Genomic DNA, 20,678 nt, shown 5'->3' with positions numbered 1-20,678 from the left:
GAAACCTCACTAACACTTTGAAGGGATGCATCTCTGCTACTTGCAGGCATGGTGTTACCTAGTGATGCATTTGATCTCCTCATTCGAAGTCGGTCAGATCGCCAAAAGGCAACACCTTCTTGCCGACCGAGCTTCCAAATACTCGACATTCTCAAAACCCCTACAAGTAAATGTCGATTAGTGAACAATAGTAAACATGACAAACAGACCTATTATAACATACTCCTAATATCTTCAAGATTCTATATTGTCATTCAGCCGCCTTATATACTAAACAGATAAAACACTATACATGTTAACATTTGAAAGAATTTCCAAAACAAAAAATAGAAACAAACCTATGCAATCCTTCTTCAAGATGTGCATCCAATGACGAAATCACCCGAGGCACTGCTCTAATACCAATATATAAACAACCTATAATCAACATAAACTATTACGATGAAAAATTCCAAAGAACACAATTTACACTAACTCATTCACCAGTGCTCTAATGAAAACAATACTTTCAAAGGTTATACTTTTTTACATGGTCTCTCTCCCGAGAGAGCAAGATTCCCTACCTTTGCTTCGATAGTGCTTCTCTTGCTACTGCTGTCCACATCCCTCTTTAGAAAGTAGAGAGTCCAAGGTACAAACAGCTCCTTAGGCATCCTAACTCCATCCCGCTTGCCGGCCGAAGCGATTTGTTGGTGTAGAAGCCCGGGAAAAAAAGTGACCAGAAACATCTCATTAACCAAAGCGAAGTTTTAGGAAAGTATCGTACTCATTGACCTTTTGGTCGTTAATCAATACAAATAAGAAGGAATCAAATGGGAGAATAAAACAGCAGAAAAAAAAATCAATGGCTCGTAAGAGCGACAATAAGAAGGAATGCTTCAAAGGTAAGTTCAAAGAGACAAATGGAAGCCTTTATACAGATAATATTGAAGTTCATCTCAAGATGAGACCTTCAGAAGATGCCTTAAAGTTCAAAAAGACAAGATCTATGGTTTTAAAATTATGAAAGTTTGGCAATCAAGAAAAAAGGTTATATAGTTCATGTTGGCTGCAAGACAAACGATTTAAACTTCCTAAAACATACTAGTTAACCATTTCCGAAAGTAGACAGGCTAATCTCAAACTTACCAATCACTTTCAAGAATTTCATTCCTCAACCTTCTTAGGGAAACAACAATTAATCTAGGAATTATATCATCTGCATGAGAAGAAAAGCATGGAATGAACTAGAGTTGAACTACAAATTTCAGTATATTCTGGAAGGAAAGGTCTAATGACTCCTCAAGTAACTAGAGTAGCCAAAAAGACCGACTCACTTGCAATACTTATGTGGACACATAACTGGAGCAGCCTTCAGCAAGTTCTTTATATCAGTCTGTTGGAAGAGAGAAAAAGCTATGTAGCAATCACAACCCTAGGGAAATCAAACATAAACAATTTGTAAGAAAAACTGAATCTTAGATCAACTGAACTATTTAATTAATACCGAAATTCTTTTGATTTTTTATTAACCAATCGAACCCAAACCAACGAAATATCCCAATTGAGAAGCGTAAATTTAGTCCAATCTTACAGTTCCAACACAAAGCTTAATTTTCCCAAATTTATCAACAAGAGAACCAAATAAACCTAACTTGAAATGGTTCGATACTGCTTAAAAAAAACACTTAGAAATTTGCTAGATGGGGTTTGGGTAGAAGAAAAAAGAAAGGAGATCGGGAGAGTGAGAGAGTGAGAGAGAAAGCATACCTGGTTTATTTCCTTCTTCCTCAGCGAGGGTTTGAATGAGGAGACAAGAATGGAAAATGGAAAATAAAGACCAAAAGCACAATTTTTTTCTATTTAATTTAATTTAGTCCGTTAGTTCCGAATATACCCTTTTGGCTATTATTTTAGTTGTTTCCTAACGGACACGATTGTTACAAAATATTAAAATACTGCTTTGATAATAATTGGAAAAATAAATTGAAATATACTAACGGAAACCAAAAAAGCTCACAGTTATATCCGTTAGAAAGGTAGTAACGGATATATTTGTTACAAATGAAAATTTTGCCCTGTTACAAAATGGCCCTTATGGTGTAGTGTATATTCGTAGTCTCACATTTATGCTGGCGAGACTTCCACCATTTTCCAAAAATTCCGCGCCCTAGGATCATCCCAATCCGCTGTACTCGGCATTGACCCTTCTTTTGGTACTCCGCTTCTATCAGATCCCCTGTGTGATGATTTTTCCTAATCTAGAAACACAAATATTTTGTTGATGATCAAAGAATAATGAGAAGTATTGGATCAAGAAGAAGAAGAGATGTAGAAGATGATGAGTTGAACCACGTTCTTTAATGGCTGCCTACGTATCCTGTGAAAAGGAATTCCACTCAAAGCGTAGTTCAACTATTCTATTTATAAGAATAGATGAGGTTTCCCAATTAGTGTTTAACTAGGAGACCGTCTCTTGTTAAGTATCATCTTGATGAATAGATGAGATTTCCCAATTAGTGTTTAACTAGGAGACCGTCTCTTGTTAAGTCTCATCTTGACTCTTCTAGAAGCCTCATGTTTCCCAAGTCAAATAGGTCTCCTTTAGTAGTAGTTAGAGCTCGAGCCTAGTAGTTGAGCTCCGAATTTGGAGTTCATATTTAGGAGTTGGTTATATGAACCTACCACTCCAACTAGTTCCAAAGCCTACGAACCTGCTCTGAACCTAGTAGTTGAGTTCGGATTTAGAGTTCATAGTTAGAAGTTGGTTATACGAACCTACTACTCCAACTAGTTTCAAAGCCCACGAACCTGCTCCGAACCTAGTAGTTGAGTTTCGGATTTGGAGTTCATAGTTAGGAATTGGTTCTCCGAGCCTACTATTTCAGCCAACCAGTTCCGAACCTTCAGGTCTCTGAGCCTACTCCAACCAATTCCGAACCTCCTCTTCTTATTTCACTCCCGAACCTAGGAGGTGAGTTAGTCAGGACCTGGAGTTAGTCAAAAGAGTCGGCCTTCTGCGAAAGAAGCCAAGTGTGACTCTTACCAGCTAGAGTGAAAGGAAACACTCATAGCTTAACCTAATCGTCGGTGATGCCCGTATGATGAAAAGTATTACGTACTTCGTGTATCTGGTGTAGATATTCGTACGGTAACTCGTGTTGTAACCTGTGGGAGATAAGTAGAAGATTAAACATGTTCGGTGGAATGCGAAAATCGCTCGTGAGCGGTGTGAGTCGTATACACGATAGGGTCCATCTTGCAACGGTGTGTAGAAGTTGGAGAGAGGCTCTTCAACTTGCACTACTTCGTCAGCCATCTTAGTAGATGGAGGACTAGAAATAGGAGATTGTCTAGGACGCTGCGCTCTCCTATGTGAGTAAGTTTTATTCTCGCTAATACTAGAAGTGCCTGAACGTAGTATCCTGACATGTGCAAACGGTGCAATGTATTCTCATGAAATCAAAATTTATTTTTGCAAGTATAGAGTTTTGAAAACTTTGCTTTGGTATATAATTTACTATGCCTTGTTCAGGGGAACAATTGGGCGCAAGACTAGGGTGGCTCAACTACACGTCTCAGAAGAGTAGGCAGTCATTTCACCAAGTGGTGTGCTACCAAGAATCTCACTCACGATGAATCTGGGGGAGGGGAGTGAGGAAGGTAGTTGGTCCACCGGAATCTGGTAACTGATTACTTTAAATCCTCGTGGCTATATTTTTGTCTTTTTCTGGAGGAGTGTGACTATTTTGGGCTATAGTTGATTGATTTTAATTCCTTTTTTTTTTGTCTAGGGCTTCAAGAATCAAGCAACGTCCAATTTAGCTACATTGGGGAATGGCTTCCCAATGGTTGTTATGTGGCTCGAGTTCAGCTTTATGTGTGAATGTAAATTTCAGTGCGGAAATTAAATTTCAAACAATCACATAAGCATGCTTGAACACACAAGGTATCCTCTTACTTGGGCATCGAGAAGGTTTAGAATTTACCTCTCAAGCCGTGCTTACAAGCCGCTTGAGGAGAAGGCGATGACGGTTGGCGTGTGAGCTGAGAATCCAGCTCAACCTTTCGAGCTTTAGCCTGTTTTAAGTTACACTAAAGGCCCACTTAAAAACCCTACAAGTTGTTTTGATAATTTAGACAACTTTGCCTTCAAGGGCCGAAAACTTAAAACTAAACTAATACTATACTAATCTACTAGATTAACTAGTTTTAGAATGATAATCTAGATTAACTAGAGTCAAATGGACTTAGAGTGTTGATTACCAAGTTGATTCAAAGTGTGTGAGCTATGATTCACAACATGCCTCACATACTTGAACTTCACAAGGCAATGAAAACTTTAATCCTTTGGTAAGTATTCAACTCATGTTCATCCACAAAAATCAATCAAAACCAATTTTTTTATTGTTTTTGTTTTTATTTTTATCTCTAACTATTACAAACAAGTTTTACGGATTTATCCTACTCTATTACAAAATCCGGGTTCGGTGTTCAAGTATACATAAAAAAACAACTGAATTGGCAAAAAATCAGATGATGGTATGCTGACATGGGCCCACGGTCGCCTACCACCTAGGGTGCGGTCACCCGTCCAGTTCCGACGAACTTCTGTGTCCATTGATTCAGCTCCTCTCCAGCTTGTTGATCTCGAACCCTGATTTGCAAGAAAGTAAATCAGTACTGAAAAACAACAAAATAAAACAATAAAAATTACAAAAAAAATAGAAATGGAAAGATGAGAATGGTACTTCCTCCTTAGATTCTCAACCAAGCACTCTTGCTCATTCAATTCAATCCATGATGGTGGCGCCATTTGAAGCTATGTAAGTGGTATGTAACTTCAAAAGAGTATTGTAAGAAGTGAGGATCATCCTAAATTGTTTAGAGTTTGAGTGTGGGAGTTAAGAAGAAGAAAGGTAGGCTCTTGGTAAAGACTTGTTTAGTTTAAGCTAATGAAGACATAAAAACTCAAGTTGTTTGGTATGTAAATGACACGAACATATTGAAATAAGTATTGATTGAAGATTGAAACAAGAATAACAAGATAAGATTGATTCATTGAAACAAACAAAGCAAAATAGCAAGATTTAAAAAAATGGAATTGGAGAACAATAAAGTAAAAGACTTGAATTGAAAAACAAGACTAAATCCTGCAAACCAAATGGTTTTGACCCGAAAACAATGGATGCCTTCTCTCTTCCTAACTTTTAGATTATATACCCCTACTTTTTCCTTTTAATGATTTGCCATCCTCCATCACTTTTGAGACACCTCACATTTTACTTTTTCTTTTGCTTTTTGATTTCTTATTGACCAAAATAGGTTTTTGAGAATGCCATATTTTTAGATAAGGGCCTCCATCTCTGGCCTTCTAAGTTGAAGGCTTTGACCTTTGACTTTGATAGTTGACTTTGACTTTTTCAGAACTTTTTGATGGCAGATTCTATTTTTCATAATAAGAGTGATTAAAGCTCCTTTAGGTGCTAAGACGACGCAACTTTTATGATAAGTGGCCTGAAATTCTCCGTAACCTGAAAAAGGTAATAAAAGCTATGAGTTGTCTTTTCATTAAACGTAAGACGGGCTGTAATGCAGTAATATAAGGGTAATAAAATTCACATTTGGGAGCTAATAAGGGAGGAAGTTTTAAGGTTACTCGATACGGGTATTATATACCCTATGTCTGATAGTGTTTGGGTAAGTCCAGTCCATATTGTTCCCAAGAAGTCTGGCATTACAATTGTGCAAAATGATAAGGATGAATGCATCACCACTCGCATTCCAGTAAAATGGCAAATATGCATTGACTCTCGCAAATTTAATGCGGTAACTCGTAAGGATCACTTCCCACTTCCTTTCATCGATCAGATGCTTAAACATTTAGCGGGTCATGCGTATTACTATTTTCTTGATGGTTATTCAGGCTATTTTCACATTGTAATCGATCTTTCTGATCAAGAAAAAAGAACATTCACTTGTCCTTTGGCACCTTTGTAATGCCCTTGGTGCATGCCAACGATGTATGCTTCACATTTTCAGTGATATGGTTGAACGTTTTATGGAAGTTTTCATGGATGATTTCTCCATATATGGAAACTCATTCGATAGATGCCTATCAAATCTTTCTCAGGTTTTTGCGCATTGTGAAGAGAAAAATCTCACCCTTAATTTGGAAAAATGCTATTTTATGGTTACAAAAGGAATCGTTCTAGGACATATTGTTTCAATGGATGGAATAGAAGTTGACAAAGCTAAGATTGAAAAAAATTGCTTCTCTTCCTATACGAAGAACAGTTCGTGACATACATGCCTTTTTAGGCCACGTAGGATTCTATCGGAGATTTATTCAAGATTTCTCTAAGGTTGCTCGACTTTTAACAAATGTCTTGCTTAAAGATGCCGTCTTTAACTTCAATTTCAATTGCAAACAAGCTTTTGAGACCTTAACAACTGCCCTGACTACAGCTCCTATATATTCAACCACTTGATTGGTCTAAACCATTTGAACTAATGTGTGACGCTAGTGATTATGCTATTGGAGCACCGAGATGACAAACCCGTTGTCATTTACCATGCTAGTAAAACTCTTAATGAAGCTTAATGTAACTATACCATCACGGAGAAGGATTTTCTCGCTGTTGTCTATGCCTTGGATAAGTTTCGTCCCTGACTAGTTGGTTCTTCGACAATAGTCTACTAACATGGATGTAATAGTGGTGTTGAGGGTGTTGTTCATCTTAAATTCTTATGGGGGAGGAATGGTTTGATAGATGGAAACAACTCTCTCTACTATTTTCTAGTCTTTCTTACTTTTTTGTTCTTAAGTTTTAATAGTGGAAACACTAGTTCTTATCTTAAACTTGTTGAAATCTTAAACACATTAAATAGAGAAATATGGAATGAAATTGGTTTTGATGATTATCTTACTCACTAAGTTATACTCATTTGAACTTGTCAAATGAGTATGACTTGTGTTTGTGGGATTAATCAATATGAGATAAGTAGAGGAAACTTGTATATAAGAGAGGATGAAAAACTTGTATTGAAAGGACTAAAACTTGTATTGAATGATTAAGGACTTGTATTCAAAACACTAAAGCTTGAAGAACATAAAAATGGAAAACAAGGAAATAACAATTTAAATTAAAACATTTTATCTACTCCTAATGACCAAATATTAGCTATAGGATAATGTTCTTTCTCTACAACTTTGGTTTATAATGGACACCATTTACATCTTTACCCTTCCTTCTAGAAACAACCTTTTGGGCTTTTGACCTAAGCCCATACAATCGAAGTCTTGATTTTGGCTTAAGGTCCCTGAGTCCGTAACTTTCAGCTTTGAGTCCTTGAGTCTTTGACTTTGACAGTTGACTTTGACTTTCTAGCACTTTTGCTCTTAAGCTAGAATCTTCCCAAGAAGCGTAAATAGCAATCCTTTTTGTGCTAAAATGCATGTATTACGAATATGCGTCCTAAATTACCTGTATCCTACAAATAGTAGCAAAAATTATAAGTTTTCTGTTCATTAAGCATAAGAAGGGCATAATTGAAGTATTGTAAAGGTAATAAAATGCATATTTGGGGACTGATAAACTACCCCCTAACAGCATTTTGCTTGTCCTTAAGCAAAAAATGAGAGAGAAAAAACTAAGATCACAAATATGTGATTTATTATACTAGTCTCGTTTCGTGGAGTGTGATTGCATAGACCATATGCAACAAGGCCTTAAACCACTAGGACTTCCCTCGTGGATGAGCTTAAGCCTCATGAGAGTTTTCCAGAGAAGGTACTTGCAAATTTCCTTTATTTAGTACAAAGGTCTCGTTTCCTTATTTATTCTCAGAGCTTTATACATCTCATTAGTGGGGAATAAAGAAAAGCTCCTTTGAACTCAGAATAATATATATACAGTAGTTTAATCATCTAAAGATAAAGATGCACAACATGAGCGGTGAAATACAAAAGCAGAGTCATTTCTGAAACTTTTGGAGAGCGTCCTTAAGTTGGATTCTCATAAGGGTGTGTTGCATCACAACTCTCTGATAGATTCACTCAAGTTTCATTTTCTTAAGTGCAGAGGGCACTTATATTCCTCATATACTCGAATAACGTTGAGAAATTGGGTCGATTGATCACAATATCCACTTACTATCACACCATCCTATTCCTAGTTGAGCTAGAGGTCTTTTATTAGGAATTATGGGGATAAGGTAGTAGTTTAGAGATAAAGGGTAGGGAAAACAAACTCTGATAAGTTGAGAAATTGGGTCTTCAAGATATTTATAACTAGAGAAGAACCTCATTTTGTTATTTTGCTTCCGAATTTGTGATTCATTCTTTAGCCCCTTGGCTTTGTGACTCCATATGATTTTGAATTTTGGGATTTTTAACTTTGCTTTTGTTTATTTTGAAATCGACTCCTTTTGATTTTGAACTTTTGGGAGATTTCGATCTTTGAATCTTTTCTTTATTTTTCTTTCTTTTGAAGCTTCTAACTATTCTCTTTTTGTACAATGCCTTCTCTTCTTTTTTTATAGTTCATCAAATTCTCAACTCGTCAGCTGGGTAACGGTTCAGGGATTGATGGCGAAGAAATAAAAAGGATTTTAGAAATTGGTGAAGGCTTAAGGGGGGTAACTAGAGGAAAAAGTTATCTTTTTTGGTTTTAACGTTTATTTAGCTATATCGATCCAAAAAGAGACTAAATTCTCTCCTAGTATATGGCATGGTGATCAAGCAAGTGGACGTGTTATCTTTCTATCCGGACATCATTATGTCATCACTCAATAATCATTCAGATGAGGCTTCTAGCTAGATTCTCACAGGATATGGAACTTAACTGTTCTAACCTTGGTCTCGAAAATTCACTGCTATATACAATAAAATGCTGATGCATGCCATTCATGAAAAGGTGCAGAAACTATTGTATGTATATTAGTTTGAGTTCAAAGAACAAATATTTACTCTATTACTATAATGAGACTTCTAAACCATTTATTCATCATAGAAAAAGGAAAACAAGACGTCTAGTACTAAACAGAAAAAATATTTTTGGTCTTTTCAAAATATTTTAAGAAATAAAGAAATATAGAAATATACTAAATCTATCTAATATAAGAATACTATATAATAAATGCCTAGTTTTTGTAGAATATTACTATACCACCCCTATACAGAAATATGCTTTATTCTCAAAGTATGAAGAAAAGGAAAGAGATTATTATAGGAACATGAGCAAAAATGGCAATAACCTGTACTCTATTCTTTGTGATGAGAATATACCACCCCCAAACAAGTTTGGAGCGTGGGTTGATAGATATAGAATGAGAAATACATGGGTTATCTAAAAGGTAAAAACCGTAATTATTCTAACATGAAATTTCTTTTTTTTTTTTTTTTTTTTTTTTTCAATTCTGTTTTTCGCAAAAGCTATCTCTCACCATATAGAGGGTTTTTACATGAAGATAAATCATACGTTTATCTAGTATTATTTTGGTTACTCTAGGGCATAAGATTTTAATTTTTATATTCTCAAGTTTTGAAAACTATGTAGAGATGTTATAAAGATAACTCGTACAAAAGCTGTGATTTATAAAGTTAAGTTTGAAAACAACCCATAACAGATGATCTTAGACAACTTTCGTGTCGGCTATTTATTGAACCCATTCCAGTCAGACTGTGCCTTCAGTTATGTGTGTTGGGGGATTTATTGTGCAAGACTTAAGATGTCTCGTACGAATATCATGGTGATATGTGCAACTCTTAGTAACACATAACTGATCCTCAAACCGCCCTTAGAAGAATGGAGATTGCATACTTCTAAGGGTTGGTCTATGTAGAATCCATTGTCCGTTTTGTTTTTGGAAAAACACATAACTATTGATGTATCGAGAAACTCTATTATAAGCACAGGAAAAACAAGAACTTTTATGAAAGGGTGAAAGAAGGGTTTTTCTTTTTGTTCCTAAATTACTTAAAATAATAACAGAAAAAGAGAAAACTACTAAGAAAATCACTATGAGGAGAGTGATCCTCCCAATAGAAGATGCTTGAAATTAAGTGATTCAAATTGCAAACCATCCCATGGTTTGGCCTCCCTAGATCTTCCACCTCTTGTTTTGCAAGTAGGCAAATCTAGTGAAGAGGACTAGCTCTATTTCTAGATAATCGTGCCTCTCCTTTTCTAATCTCTAGTCAGCCCTATTTTGTAGCTATTCCAACTAGAGAGAAAGGCAAAGCTCGAAACAATTAGAAATCACCCATATAAGTAAAAAGTTTTAAAAAACAAGGGCTCTAGCTACCAACCATCCCACAGTATGGCATGCCTATGGAAGACAAGACATGCTAAACAACCATAAGAGATAACCGTAGGACACCTTCACTCAATCCCCATAGCCCTCTACTTTGTTTCACATCTCTTCTGTGTAGAGGAAAGACTATTCAGCGTCAAAGGTGAACACTGAAAGGAAAATGCTTATGTAAAGACAGAAAACATAAAAATAGAAAGCAGGTAAATGAAAATAAAGACAGGAATTGTAAATGACACTCATGAAAGTCTTCATCTAGCTTTGGTGTTTCCACAAATTAAAATTGTGGTTCTTATCGGCAATATTAAGGATGTCACAAATTTGTTCCATCGATAAGTCTTTAACGGCCAAACTAAAGTTATATCCACTTTCCACTATAGAATTTATATCCTCTTCTCTAGGCACTTGATTTTCTTTGTCCTCTTTGTCATTGTCCAAGTGTGTCGAGTCATTTTCCAACACATGTTCTAGATTTTCTTTTGTAGGAGTGTTCTCATTCATATAGTCATCATTATCGAATCTAGAATTCACACAATAGTCAGGTGGATGGTGATGTGGCTTTAATTGGTTATTAGGATGGGTTTTAGGAATTGGCTATGTTATAGCAACACCTTGTTCCCCTTGTTAGTTGGTTTCTGGATTGGTGGGAAGAACATTAGTCTTAGATGTGGTATTGATTGAAATGGATTGGAAAGAACAGAAGGTCTTTGCTATTTGTTATATTTGAATTGTTTGCTCGACTATTGGTTGGTAAAGTTGGTATCTGATAGATGGTGGAGTGGAATATGAATTTGAAATGGATGGTGATGTGAATGGTAATAGATTGTTAGTGAACATATATTTTGGCTGACCGGGTGGATATATGAATGATGGTTGACTATTTATGGTAGAATTCCATGAATTGTCTGCATGATTAGAAAAATCTTACGTGTATTGGGTACTAAAGAAATTTGAAATTTGAGATTTGTTATCGTAAGAATATTCTATAGGAGGCTCGAACTCGGTATATGATGTGCATTGAGACGCCCAATGATACAGACTACCACAACAAGAACAAGGTTCTGGGTTTGCATTGTAATTCCATGACGGTTGTTCTATATATTGATAAGCCATGAATGCTCAAATAAGAATGATGCACAATCTGCAAAAATTCATTTGTGACTTTGACGATTTTGAAAAGTTTGCATGCAATGTCTATAGATTAGAAACTATGCCCTGCTTGAATTTAATAGTAGGCACGAAACTAGATTTTGGGAACTACATGCGTCAAGGAAGAAGATTGCTACATCACCAGATGGTGTGCCACCAAGAATCTCACTCACGGTATTTCTGAGGGAGGGGAGTGAGGAAGGTGGTTAGTCTACTGGAATCTGGTAGTTCACTACTCTCTTTGTTCGTGCTAGATGTTTGTCCTGATGGACGTGACTAGATTGGCTCTGCTTGATTGATTTTATTTTTTAATTTGGTCTATGTAACAAACATTTCACGCAACGTCCATTCTAAAGTGGGGCTCAATCCCACTTTTTGTTCTTTTAGGGCTCGGGTTTAGGCTTAGGGTTAATGTAAAGACGAGACTGAAATGTAAATCACACAATCATCCAAGCATGCTTAGTAACACACAAGTATCCTCTTACACTTTGTAGCGAGGAGGTTTAAGAAATCACCGCCCAAGGCGTGCGTACATGACCTTTGGGGTGAAAGCGATGTGGTGGGGTTGACGAAGTGTTTGATGTCTTGCGTGTCAACCCACCATTCGAGCCTTTCCTTACGGTTACAAGTTTAATCTTACTAAACCTACGAGTCAGGTTGAAATGTTGGCAAAGCCAATAAGTTACAATTGATTGCCTTCGTGGGCCTAAAACAAAGTTGCCTTCGTGGGCTTAAAACTATGAAAGCGGTAAACACAAAAATTTAACTACGTTTAACTAATTAACTATTCCCTAATGAATAATTTAACAAAATACGTAAAAGTTTGGAAAATGTTCGTCAAAGATTGGAACTTCAACCCCCAAGTTGGGTTATGATGTGTGAGCGTGGTACTACTCTTTCGTGCCTCACACATCCAACCGGTCCAAGTTGGTTGAATCCCCAACTCTTGGTAAGTAAACTTAAACCAAAAGACTAAACTTTCAAAACTTAAACTATTTTGTATTTACCTTAATTTTATTTTTTTGACTTAACTATATGATATTATATTAATCTAATCATACATAAATAACAATTAATGAAAACTAAAACCTAAACATGCTACTAAACTAATTTTAATATTTAACCTTACTGATGGATTACTAATTCATTTTAATTACTAAAAACTTTTAATTTTAAAAATGCTTTTTTTTAATTGAATTTTTGGTTTATGAAAACTCAAAACTTTGCAAATCTATCTACCTTTTATCTATTAACAGTTAAATTAAAAAAACCAGGGGGTATTAAAGTGGACTTACACACGAAGATTTTGAGCCAACGGAATTTTCGTATGAGAAAAAGGAGGCACGACGCGGGTGAACGAGGTGCGGACGTGTGTCATTTGCAGGTGTGTGTCTGACATGTGAGGTCACGTTTCGTACGCGGGCACGGTCGGGGTTTTTTTTTTCCATTTGCACTCATTTTTCTACATCAAGTTCGGGTGATTCGTCTCGTGCTATTCTCGGGCTACGTTTGAACAGAAGTGTGCTGGAAACATATGAAAATGAAACATCAGTAATGAAATCAAGAAAAAAAAAAAAAAAAAATTGAGAAGAAGGGTTCAATGAATGTTGTTTTTCTCTATCTTTCTCTTCCCATTTGAATCCATGACGGCAGCGCCATTTGACATGGATGTAATAGTGGTGTTGAGGGTGTTATTCATCTTAAATTCTTATGGGGAGGAATGGTTTGATGGATGGAAACAACTCTCTCTACTATTTTCTAGTCTCTCTTACTATTTTGTTCATAAGTTTTAATAGTGGAAACACTAGTTCTTATCTTAAACTTGTTGAAATCTTAAACACATTCAATAGAGAAATATGGAATGAAATTGGTTTTGATAATTATCTTACTCATAAAGTTATACTCATTTGAACTTGTCAAATGAGTATGACTTGTGTTTGTGGGATTAATCAATATGAGATAAGTAGAGAAAACTTATATATAAGAGAGGATGAAAAACTTGTAATGAAAGGACTAAGAACTTGTATCGAAAGATTAAGAACTTGTATTGAAAACACTAAAGCTTGAAGAACATAAAAATGGAAAGCAAGGAAATAACAATTTAAATTAAAACAATTAATCTATTCCTAATGACCAAAGATTAGCTCTAGGGTAATGTTCTTTCTCTACAACTTTGGTTTATATAGGACACCATTTACATATTTACCATTCCAATAAACTTTTGGGCTTTTGACCTAAGCCCATACAATTGAAGTCTTGATTTTAGCTTAAGGTCCCTGAGTTCGTAGCTTTTAGCTTTGAGTCCTTGAGTATTTGACTTTGATAGTTGACTTTGACAGTTGACTTTGACTTTTGACTTTAACATTCTGGCACTTTTGCTCCTAAGCTGGAATCTTCCCAAGAAGCGTAAATAGCAATCCTTTTTGCGCTAAAATGCACGTATTAGGAATATGCGTCCTAAATGACCTGTATCTTGCAAATGGTAGAAAAAGTTATAAGTTGTATGTTCATTAAGCATAAGAAGAGCATAATTAAAGTATTGTAAAGGTAATAAAATGCACATTTGGGGACTGATCAGCTACACTGACCATGCGGCACTTCTTTACCTACTAGCGAAAAAAGATGCAAAACAGAGGTTAATCCGATGGATCCTCCTCTTGCAAGAGTTTACTCTAGAAATTAGAGATAAAAAAAGGTTGCGAGAATGTTGTTGTCTACTATTTATCATGACTCGTCAGTGATGTCGGTAATGATCCAGAACCCATCTGTGATTCCTTTCTTGATGAACACTTGTACTCAATCTTTTCGTCTTTTTGGTACGCTGATATAGTAAACTACCTAGTTACAGAGGAAGTCCCTTCATATTGGTCTCATGCTGACTGAAAAATGTTCTTTTCCACTATGAAATTTTATTTATGGGATGTTCCCTACCTCTTCAAGTATTGTTCAGACAAACTAATATGACGTTGCATTCCCGACTGGGAACATAATTACGTGTTATCCTTCTGCCATGAACAATCTTGTGGTTGTCATTTCAGCGGTAAGAAAATTGAGGCTAAGGTTCTACAATGTGGTTTTTATTGGCCAACACTGTTTAGAGATACACATGAGCATTGCAAAGCATGCACCCGCTGCCAGCAGCTTGGACGCATTACTCAACGCAATATGATGCCCTTAAATCCAATTCCTTAGACTAGTGGCTAAGTAGAAGTCTCTAATAGAGAGATTAAGTCCATTTTAGAGAAAACAATTAATCTATCTAGGAAAGACTGATCTCTCAAAATCCTATAAAGCCAACATGAAAAGAGTGCACGACAAGCACATATTGAGAAAAGATTTCAAAATTGGTCAAAAAATTTTGTGGTACAACTCAAGATTACACATTTTTCCATGAAAATTGAAAACACGTTGGTCTGGTCCTTTCATTGTCTCTTCTGTCACCCCTTATGGGGCAATCTCTTTGAAAAATTTAAACGATAATAGTGAATTTCAAGTAAATGGCCAACGCTTTAAACCTTACCATGAGTTACGCTCTCCAGATATCGAAAATACTCTTCTCCAAGATCCAGTCTACAGAGACTACTAGATTCGCTAGTGTACTTCCTTCCATGTGTTTAAAAAAGGGGAAGTACACCATTTTGGTAGTCGGGCCCTCTTTTCTTTTCTTCTCTCAAATATCTTAGAGTTTGGTTGAAAGTGCCGAACCGTAGTCCACAACAATTCTATTTCAGAACTGAGTATAAATGTCTTATGATAATTGAGCAAACATGCCTTATGGTAAACAATGGGTACCAAAATTTCCTTCCTTCTCTTCCCTTTTCTACTCTCTTCCTCGCGAACTTCAACTAATCATTTGGTGTAAGTCTTATTCATCTCGAATAGGTAATGGTCGAAGTACTTTTGCTCGTAAACAACGTGCATGAAGGATGGGGTGGTGTATGCATTGTCAAACACCTGTCTATCAAGGTCTTCAATCGCTATCCGATACTTGCTGGTATAAGGTATATTTTTGCCTGACACCAGATGAGCAAGATAAACTTCATCACCGCACCGTTGCTCCCACGGGTTGAGAATCGTCTTGAAGATCTGACGTTAAAAGACTCACAATCGTCTTGAGAATCTAACGTTAAAAGACTTAACATGTATATATTCGGATTCCATTTTTCCTTAGCACTATCACTGTGCCCAATGATTCGTGTTCAATGATAAGATCCCAAAACTGTAGTTTTAACCCTGTAACAGTCATACTTTTAGACCAATTATGTGAGTAATAATTAAGAGTTAACACTGATTACGTATTTTTGTGCATTTCAGGCTTCAAAGTCCATTATGTGCAGAAATGTGCCACTTTAGCGAGATAAAGGAGCAAAGGTCGGTTACTAAAGAGTTCCATGATTAAAGGCCAAGATTCAAGAAGACAAAGCCTTTCTAAAAGCCCGGTCAAAAGCTGAAAAGTCGACGCGGGTAGAAACAGCACACAAAGTCAGCAGAACTTCCGAAGGCCGTATCTTTGGACTCAGACCTCGGAATGGGGCCTACCTTATGTCAAAACGACCGGCTCGGAAAGAGCTTTCCAATGGTCTAAGACTTGATCCAATCAGAGGAGCAAAATTGGACGAAAAGTCTATTGAAGCCAACTGCAGCTGAAGAGGCCTTTTTGGACTGAAACAATTGGGTTTTGGGCCAGATTCTCTGGCCCAAAACATGGCTCCAAGTTGATGCACGATTTTTGGATCTAAAAGTATAAAAACCAAAGCTTAACTCTTTGTTAATGGTAGCTAGTTAGACCTAAAACTATAGATAATTATAGATCTAGTTTTCATGTAATAAAATTAAGTTTAGTTTAAATTCAATTCTTGTTTTAGATTAAACTCTTAGAATCATTATTCTTAATTAGTTTGATTAATAAAATAGCTAGTTTGTCAATTTCGATTCTTGTCATTTACAATTGTGTAGATCTAATTTTCCTTATTACGTAGATAGCTAGACTTAGATTAGTTAAATTATTAATTTAGTATTTGAATCATTGTTTTATTATTCATTAGATTAATAAAATAGTGTTCTCCATAAGTTAGTTTCATTTTCATTAATTGTTTAGTTTCAATTCGTAGATTCAATTAATTGTCATTATTAGTTTAATTCAATTATTGCATTAGTAGTTTTGAATTGAGTTTAAACAAGCAAAGTTTCAATCTTTATATCATGTCTTGTTTGAATTCCTTTGGGAATGATAGCGTGATGATTCTCGGCTAAACCCCCATTAGAGGAGGTTAAGAAGCCTTGATGAAAGCTTGATTCCGATTATCGTAGAGTCGTCGTAATTTCCTTTCCACTCTAGAAATGATTAGTTCACCATGAGAATGGGTGTAATCATTCACATGCTAGTTATAAATTGGTAGAAATGCCATGTGTAATTAGGGATTAGGAGTAACCAGATTGTTCTGCGAAGCAGTTCAATTCGGATTACGACGATTCATCGTTAGTAGGATTAAGTCGAGTTAAGGTGGAATCAACCCCCCTCTAACTCCTTATCATAGAATCGACGTAGCATTCCCATAGTTGTTCTAATAGTCAACTAGTTCTATCTTGTAGGTAGTTGCATCGTAGTCTAGTTGCCTTTTCGTAAATCTCTCATTAGACTTAGAGTAGATTACTTATACGTAGAGAACACAGCATGCGGAAGGACTAGGAGTGGAACGAATCATCTACTCCACTATATCTCATAGGATTGAGAGTAGAATCTTTGATAAAATATAGGATTAAGTTTAGTTTACTTACGTTTTGAGTTTCATCGTTCATTTTGTAGGTAAACTATCAATTTTATGTTTTATCATTCAACATCAGATGTTGCCTACTCGGGACACGGGCAATGGATTCCACCAGACCAACCCTTAGATGTTTCCTACTTGAGTTCGTTTTGGGGCAGTTTGAGGCTATACCATATGTAATAAGGGTAATATTATTAGATTGTTAGAGCCCTCACATGGTCAAGGATGGTACCGTCCTACACCCTAGGCCCCCAAAACATAAATGTTAAGCCACAGTCTGACTGGATTGGGTTCGCTCCAGTGCCGACATGACAGTTGCTTGGGATTTTACGTGGAGAGTCATCTAGCTGTCCAGTGTTGCAAACTTGTTACTCTTCCCTTGTACATTTGTATATATATATATATAAAAGGTTGAGTTCTATTTACACAAGACTCAACCCCTTCACGTTCTGTACATGCTTCTTCCACCTTTTTCCTTTTTTAAAAACCAGTTTGACTGTGAGCTGGCTATATACCATTGGATAACATTTTTAATGCTGATCATTTTGGTAGCTCATTTGTCCCATTTGAAGTTAAAACTAATCCAGAATCCACGTTTGAAATTTTCAGAACAATTAAGGACATAATGGGTATTTAGGGATTTCCTTTGGGCTTGGGCTAATTTTTTTGTATTTTGAGACCAATTAAATTAGAAATTATTTACCTATAAGATTATTGTCTTCCTTATATGTAAATATAGATTAATCTGTTGCATTATGCATTGGGCCTAAAAAGTAAGTCCAACGGACTGATCCATAACTATGCCCAACGGCTATGACAACGGTCTGATCCACCACTAGGCCCAACGACTCTATTTCGCACGTTTCCCCCCAAATGGTCAAATTTTCGACTATAAAATTCGACCCTCCTCACCATACTTCACTCATCCCATTCTCGCACTCTCCACAACTTAACTTTACAAACTCTCATCTTCTTCAACATAATGGATCCGATCGAGAAATTCGAAAAGCAGCAACGTGAGGATGCTTTCAAGGTCTTCCTGCTAACAGTATTTATTATTGTCATACTGTTGGTTATGCATGTATTTCTCCAAAGTATTTAGATCTATGTAACGTAAATCTTTCTTTTCCTTTATTGTTTTGTATATTAGTGTGGTGTGTTAAATAATTCTCAAACATTTGTACGGTTTACGTATTAAATGGAGAAGTTCTCTATTTAATATTTGTGTGTATTAATTATATTTTTACCTTGTCATAAGCATAAAAAAATCATAAAAACCCATAAAAATAAATCAATCACTCACAAAAATAAATCCATCTCGACTCATTGTGTTCAAAGCAAGTCGCGCAAGCTACGTAGGAAAGCTTAACAAATGTCGTGCACGCAACTTTATAAAATCTAACCATCTTCCATTATTGAGGTTTGCTACATCAATTCAGAATTTACATGTAGGTCTAACTATACTGTGGCCCCTTCCTCCACACGTTCTATTTCTTTGCATACCTCAGTAACAGTCTTAGGGATGTGACTTTAAATGCCCTATTTGACAACTCAAGATAGAAAATACGTGTTGGTCTAACTACCATGTGAAATCTTCCTCCGTATTTTATAATATTGTGAACACCTCATTAATTGTCTTGGGAATTTGACATTAAAAGACCTACCATGGCTACGTCTACTTGCTACATACTGTTACATAATTATGTGCGACAACGACACATGTTTCACTTGTGTCTTGTCCACACATTAATTTCCGATCTAACCATTCATTCCATCCTGATCTGTGAATTATTATAAGATTGAAATCTTTCCCCATATACATTTCACTCAAACTTCTCTATTTTTCCCTAAATTCAAATTACAATGAATCCACAAAGAGGTATAGTGGCCGAGCAAAATTTTAATTTTTTTTTTCATGAAGGCATGTTTCACCCATACTTTGACACTGAAATTGTACGAAGAGGATGGATGCCCTTTTACATCATTCGAAGCGTTTTATTCTAGAGATTTGGTTATGAAGTTCTACAAACATAGCAATTTTGAAAACGGTAAATTCTTTTCCAAGCCAATGGACGACAATTTGAATTGATTATGGAAATTATCTCTGAGATCTTTCAAATACCAATGACGTACCCTGAGCTTCATCTTCAGATACCGATATTCGACACAGTCAAGTAGTTAATGCTTGCCACTGTCTCTTATGGCGAACTTAGCCCTCGAAACCATGTTGTTCTCCAGCGATCATTGCAGCAAAATCAACGAGCTGTACTCCACTGGTTAGCCCACAATGTGGTTGAAACGTCAAAAGCATCTGAAATCTCTAAACCCCTCCTCCATCTACTTTGGGTACTACAAACTAAAAGGGAAGATTTTTGCATCATCCTATTTCTCTGGAAGTTGATTGTCAAAACCAGGAGAAAATTAGCTCCTTTGCCTACCGTAGTGACTCAAATAATGTTATGTTGGGAGTTCCAATCTATATACCCAACCATTCGCCTCAAAATAGCGGGCCTAATTACACTTAACCACAATTGCGACCCAGGTTTTTGGACTCCAGAGGCTCACATGAACCTGGCGGATGCCCAAGACACCGAAGAACACGTACCCTCCTTTGACAACTTCTTTGATTAAGATGCTCTGCATAACATTTTTAATTCAATGGCAAGACTTCAATTTCTTCACCAAGGCATGCGGGAACTGCACGCACGCCAGGAAATCATCATCAAAAGTCTTATGAAATTCCAAGAAAGTCAAGCAATGCACGACATTAAACAGGAGGAAATCTTGGAAAATCATGCTCTCCTAATGGAGAATCAAAGCATACTCTTTGCCAACCAGGGGGACATTTAGCTTCAGTTTAGCCAACAAATTGATCAACTAAACAGTCTTGTGCACGATCTGTGTCCCCATAACCATCATCATCGTCATCCTGGTCCATGATCTTTCTAAAAAAATAAAATAAAAATAAAATAAAATAAATAATAATAAATAATAATAATAATAATAATAATTAAAAATTAAGTTTTTCGTCATGTTCTCTAATAATCAAATTTTTTTGTTTCTCTTTGTATCTTCTTTGTTTAAGAAATTCTAAGGAGTATGCCTACTAGGATTGTCATAATTCTAGTTGTTATTAATAAATAGGCATTTGAATCAAATTTTAAACTGTTGTTTTAAATTTGAATACATGAGAAGCTTATCTTCTTCCATACTCTTTCATTCATCCAGTCAGACTTTATTGGATATTTCTCTTAGTATCACTTTATTAATCAGGTGTGGCGGACATATTTGATTCCTTTGCGGTAGGACCTTCTCGTTGCTTCACACAATGTGACTATTTCATTTTGGACATTTCCTCACACTGATTGATAGTACATCTGTCAGGACTCTTTGCCTTACCCCTCTCTTTGCTCCTATTGAACTATCTTCATCAAGCATGGCTACACCACGAATCATTCCTGAGCAATC

The sequence above is a fragment of the Coptis chinensis genome, chromosome 1 (assembly GCF_015680905.1).
Source record: "Coptis chinensis isolate HL-2020 chromosome 1, ASM1568090v1, whole genome shotgun sequence".
In the NCBI taxonomy this organism is placed as follows: domain Eukaryota; kingdom Viridiplantae; phylum Streptophyta; class Magnoliopsida; order Ranunculales; family Ranunculaceae; genus Coptis; species Coptis chinensis.
Note: the sequence above shows the minus strand (reverse complement) of the source record.